Below are 4,910 nucleotides of genomic sequence, written 5' to 3'. Positions count from 1 at the left end.
TTCCGGCGCTCACGCCGCACGTCCCGCCCCCGCACTTCGGCGCTCTTCCCGCCGCCGGCCACGCCCCGCCGCCGGCCACGCCCCCGCCTCCCACTTCCGCCGGCGGCGCCTCGGGCGGGCCGCGAGCCCCATTGAGCATGCGCAGGCTGTGCAGTGGTGGGTGTGTGTGTGTGTCTATTACAAATGCAGTGTCTGGGCCTCCTTGGTGGAGCAAGAGGTTGAGTCTCAGCGCCATGAAGCTCTCACCAGCCACTGCGGCCTGAGTTCTAGCCCCGCCAGGGAGCTACCCACACGGCGCAGCAGACCTCTCCTCTCTCCCCGCTGCCCCTCAACAGTCTATTTCAGTACGTCCGCCTGTTCTGCTCCCCACTCTCTGGTGAATCCTCTCACCCTTCCCTCATTTGTTTCCTTCCTTTCTTCGTGGGACTATTTCAGACGTGTCCATCACCCCCTCTATTTCCGGCAGACGACTTCCAGGTCCCCTAAGCACCCCCACACCCCACACCCGCCACACAGGAACTTGGTGGGGGACACACTTTACTCAGGGAACCCAAGCACCCTGCTCATGAACCGCCAGCATCGCATCAGAACAACATCAGTCAACACTGACTGAGCATTTGCCTTCACGACTGTGGGGCACTTGCAGGCCACTTCACAGCACCAAGCCCGGAGCTGAGCACCACCACATCCCCACTTAACAGGGACCCGATTCTGGGGTGGGTAGGCGAGGAGCTGGGGTTCCCCAAGCTGCTCCTGTCGCTGGCCTTTCTGGCTGGAAGGCGGCGGGTTTACCCTGCCCAGCTCCACCTTAATCAGCTCCCATCTCCACTGGTATCCCTCAGTGGGTGACAGGCCTGGGTTCCCTCCAGTTAGCTGGCACAGCTTAGGGGAGGGAGAGGAAGCTGAAGTCCCAGGACTGTACTCCCTCTCAGCCTTGATGAGCTCCCAGTAGCTGGCAGCTGCTGGTCTGCGGAGGCTGAGAGGATGGCGCGAAGTGCCCAGCAGTGTACTGGTCCTTGCCTGCTCTGGTCCAAACGAAGGCATGTATAAACAAAGAAACAAACAACTTAAATAACATGCAAAAAAAAAAATAAAAAGATAAAAAACTTGATGAGAAAAGAAAAAAGAAACATAGATAATTAAAAATGAAACAAACTCTCCCTCTGGATCTTGCATGTCCCACCCTGGGGGGCTTTGTCAGACCCTGTGGGGAGGTGGAGAGCAGGCAGCAGAGGGAAAGGTCCCAGAGGCCCCCCCTCTTGCTTCCACATGGCTGAGCAGGACCTTGAGACAGCAGCAGCCCCACACAAAGGAGGGCTTTGAGGCGGCCCAGTCAGGCCCTGCTGAGTCCCTCTCCCCCGTGCTTGCCTGCCCCAACCTGGGCCTCCCTGTGAGCCTGACTTAACAGGGGAATGGTGAGCAGTTCCTTGTGACATGGTAATCCAGACCTGCTGACTGACACGCCCCCCAACAGAGGCAACATCTGGGTCCTCAGGACTCGGGCACCAGGTGGCCCCAAGGAGGAGCTGCTGACCTGGGGGTAAGTCAGTATCAGGGCTCAGCCTGACCAGGAAGTCCAGGACTGGGGTGAGGAGTCCGGGGTGGGGAGACCACAACCCAGACTGCCCCTAAAACAGAAACCAACAGGCCACACTCCAGGGTGAGGGGGACCAACCTGGTGGTGGGTTTAGCAGATGAAAACAAGATGCCCAGGTCAGTGTGATTTTCAGGTGAACAGCAAGTATAAATATACCCAAATATTGAAGGGGACATACTTACACATCAAAGAGATTTTCTGGTGATCTGACACTCACCTATAAATGAGTATTTGGTATTTTATCTGAACCTTAGGAGGCAGGGAACAGCCTTCACGTGGAGGAGGGGGTATGTTTTCCTTGTGTATACTTCGTAAGTCAGCTATATTATAGCCCATAATTAGCTTGGCTATATTTAGAAAAGTGTTACTGCACTGACTCTGCCTATTTCTGAGATGGAAGATCTTATCTTGATGGCTTGCGTAACTGGCTGGGGTGTCTGCCTGGTCTCCTGGCTGAGCTCCTGAGGTGGTTCCATTCCTGTTGCAGCAAAATCTGAAGTGAGAGCACAGACTTCAGACTGCTTGTCCTCTGCCCACGTATTTGGAAGTTCTCCTCCAGAGAGAGGGCTTGCGTGGGTTCCTGCTGGGGCAGTACAGCTCCCAGGACTTCCCTGCCTCTGGAGTTGTGGCATGAGAGAGGCGGACATGGGAAGCCTTCAGATCCTCCAAGTGTCCCAGTGCAAGTTGGGGTGATGGTCAGAATGATGCTGTGAAAGGGGAGATAACTGCCTTAGAGCAACACCTAGTGTCTGGTCTTCATTACAACTCTGGGCGGTGTCATTATTACCCCCAAGTTGCAGATGAGGAAACAGGCTCAGAAAGGCCCATTAACTTGCTGACGGTCACAGAGCAGTAAATGACAAAGCCAGATTCAAACCCAGTCTCTCTGACCCTAAGGGGTTTTCACCCTTCACCCACCATCCCAGTGAGTTTGCCTGGAGATGTCTTGGCTCCAAGTATCAAAGGTAGATGGTCTCAAGTTCCACCTGTGCCAACAGGTGACAGAATCGACCAATAGGAACCTGGTCAGAGGCACCTTGAAGGCACTTGGGGATGCTTTGAGGGAGAAAACAAAAAATCTGGAAACAGGAGCGTTACCTCCCAAAATCCTCAGTGGGCGAGCAGGTGAAGTCCATGGGTGATGGCTGGGATTTGTTTGGGTGGCCAAGTCCTGCTTATGTTTAGGTTACTGAATGAAATCGTCATAATTACAGCAGGCAGGACTCAGGTTAAAACACAAAACTTGCAGCTGGAAAGAGGCTGATTGCAATCCAGGTCCAATTTCTGCCACCCAGGACTTCCTCCCGCTGAGGAGAGGTGAAGTCAGAACTTGGGCATGAATCCTAATCCCTGACTAGTTTCTGACCGTGTGACCTTGGACAAGTCACTTATTCTCCAGGGTCTGTTTCTTGCTCAGTTAAATGGTAATAATCATGCCAGTCCCAGCTTGAGAGAATGGATTTGAATATGCTAAGTGCACCCCAAAGCACAGTGCATGCACCCAGCATGATGAGAGGTCGCCATGCCTCCTGAGGTCAGGGTCACCCTCTGGGGTGGGAGGTTTCTGAGGTCCCTCTTTGGGTGGAGGAGGGTCCGGACCAGAGGAGGGACCCAAAGATCCTGTGGCTGAGAAAGAAGGCCAACTCGAGGGTTTTCCTGGCTGGGTCGACTCATCTGGAAGAACTGAGGTTAGAGGTACAGCTGACCCTTGACAACACTGGGATTAGGGCTGTGATCCCCACACGATGGAAAATTTGAGTATAACATTTGACTTCCCCCAAACGAAGAAGCTGCTGTTGACCCAAGCCTTACTGAAAATGAAAGCGGTCGGTGAACACACATTTTTTCTGCTTTATGTACTATATGCTATATTCTTACACTAAGTAGAGGAAAAGTGTTAATTAGAAAATTCTAAGGAGGGCCTCCCTGGTGGCACAGGGGTTAAGTCTCAGCACTGTGAAGCTGTCCACAGCAACTGCAGCATGAGTTCGATCCCTGGCCAGGGAGGTGACTTACATGGCACAGCAGACCTCTCCTGACTCCCTGCTGCTCCCCTCAGCAGTGTATTTCAGAAGATCTGCCTATTCTGCTCCCCGCTCTGTCTCTGGTGGATCCTCTCGCCCTTGCACCTCTGGCCTACACCCCAGGTCTTGCATGCAAAAATAAATAAATCTTTAAAAAAAATCCTAAGGAGGAACAAGACATTTACATATTTATGGAAAAAAGTCCGCAGTTCAAATCTGTTGTTCAAGGGTCAACTGTATTTGTGTTTGTGTTTGCCCTCAAAGGAGTTTCACAAGGGGGAGCATCTCTGGTCATCTGGGGGCTACTTCAAAGTGTGGTTTTCTGGACGCCAGCCCAGACTTCCTGGGTAAGAATCACAGGTGCTGGGGCCCAGGCACCTGCATTTCTACCAAGTGTGACTGAGGCCCTGGTTCTGAGACCATCACAGAACCGTGCCTGTGACCTCAGCACAGCCAACCTCTCTCCCAGGGAACCCGCCTGCAGAGACTGGGGTGGAGGACACAGGCCCTTCCTCTGCCAGGGACTCCAGGTCATCCAGAGCAGCATGTCAGAGGAGGTGGGTACCCCTACACCTTGGGGCTCCTCTTTGCCCTCCCCTCCTTCCCTCAATCCCTCCCTGCTTCCCCTACATCTGGTCTGCTCAGGGGTACCAGGCATACGGGCACTCACCCACAACCTCCCTGCAGTCCCCATCCAAAGGGAGGGGCAAAGGCACTGACCTAGGGTGTGAGCAGGCCCTTGCAGCTGGCAGCCCCCACTAATGGGGCCTGCTCCTGCTTTGTCCTAACTCCCTAGGCGGGCACGTTCCGCATGGTCTCTGAAGAGGAACAGGCGCTCCGAACCCAGCTGGACCGGCTTACCACCAAGGACCACGGGCCTGTCTTTGGCCCATGCAGCCAGCTGCCCCCCCACACCTTGCAGAAGGTGAGGTGGCCCTGGGTGCTGGGAGGGGCACTCTGGGGAGGCAACAAGTTTGGAATGTGACCGGTGCTACCGTAGAAGTCAGGGCCCTGGCAGCAACAGGTCAGCCTGATCCGAACCACAGCAGCACCACAGTGAGCCCTGGCAGCAGTGCCCGAGCCTAGGGCCCCTGGACCAGGCTCATCCTGGATTTGTAGGTTCGAGGCACCAATTTGCCCAGCTGCTGCCCTCTGGACAGGCAAGAGGCCTGAGTCCTGGGATCACATCTACCTCCAGCGGGACTGGCTTTCCCTCCTGGGCCTGGCCTTCTGTGCCTGTGGAGGACGCTGCTGGAGCTGCCCAGACAGGACCAGACTGCCCTGGGGGG

General features: G+C 54.9%; 1 long non-coding RNA gene across 1 annotated transcript; it reads left to right on the top strand.

Moving 5' to 3' along the window:
• Positions 1-1,349: 1,349 nt before the first annotated feature.
• LOC119256528 (uncharacterized) lies at positions 1,350-4,646 on the top strand. Its single transcript, XR_005127817.2, has 3 exons — positions 1,350-1,540; positions 4,091-4,178; positions 4,418-4,646. It is a non-coding gene; the product is annotated as an uncharacterized LOC119256528 (long non-coding RNA).
• The last annotated feature ends 264 nt before the right edge of the window (positions 4,647-4,910 follow it).

Source organism: Talpa occidentalis, unplaced genomic scaffold, assembly GCF_014898055.3.
Source record: "Talpa occidentalis isolate TD23 unplaced genomic scaffold, MPIMG_talOcc4v2.1 talOcc4.304, whole genome shotgun sequence".
Lineage (NCBI taxonomy): Eukaryota > Metazoa > Chordata > Mammalia > Eulipotyphla > Talpidae > Talpa > Talpa occidentalis.
Note: the sequence above shows the minus strand (reverse complement) of the source record. Positions and strands in the feature narration are given on the sequence as shown.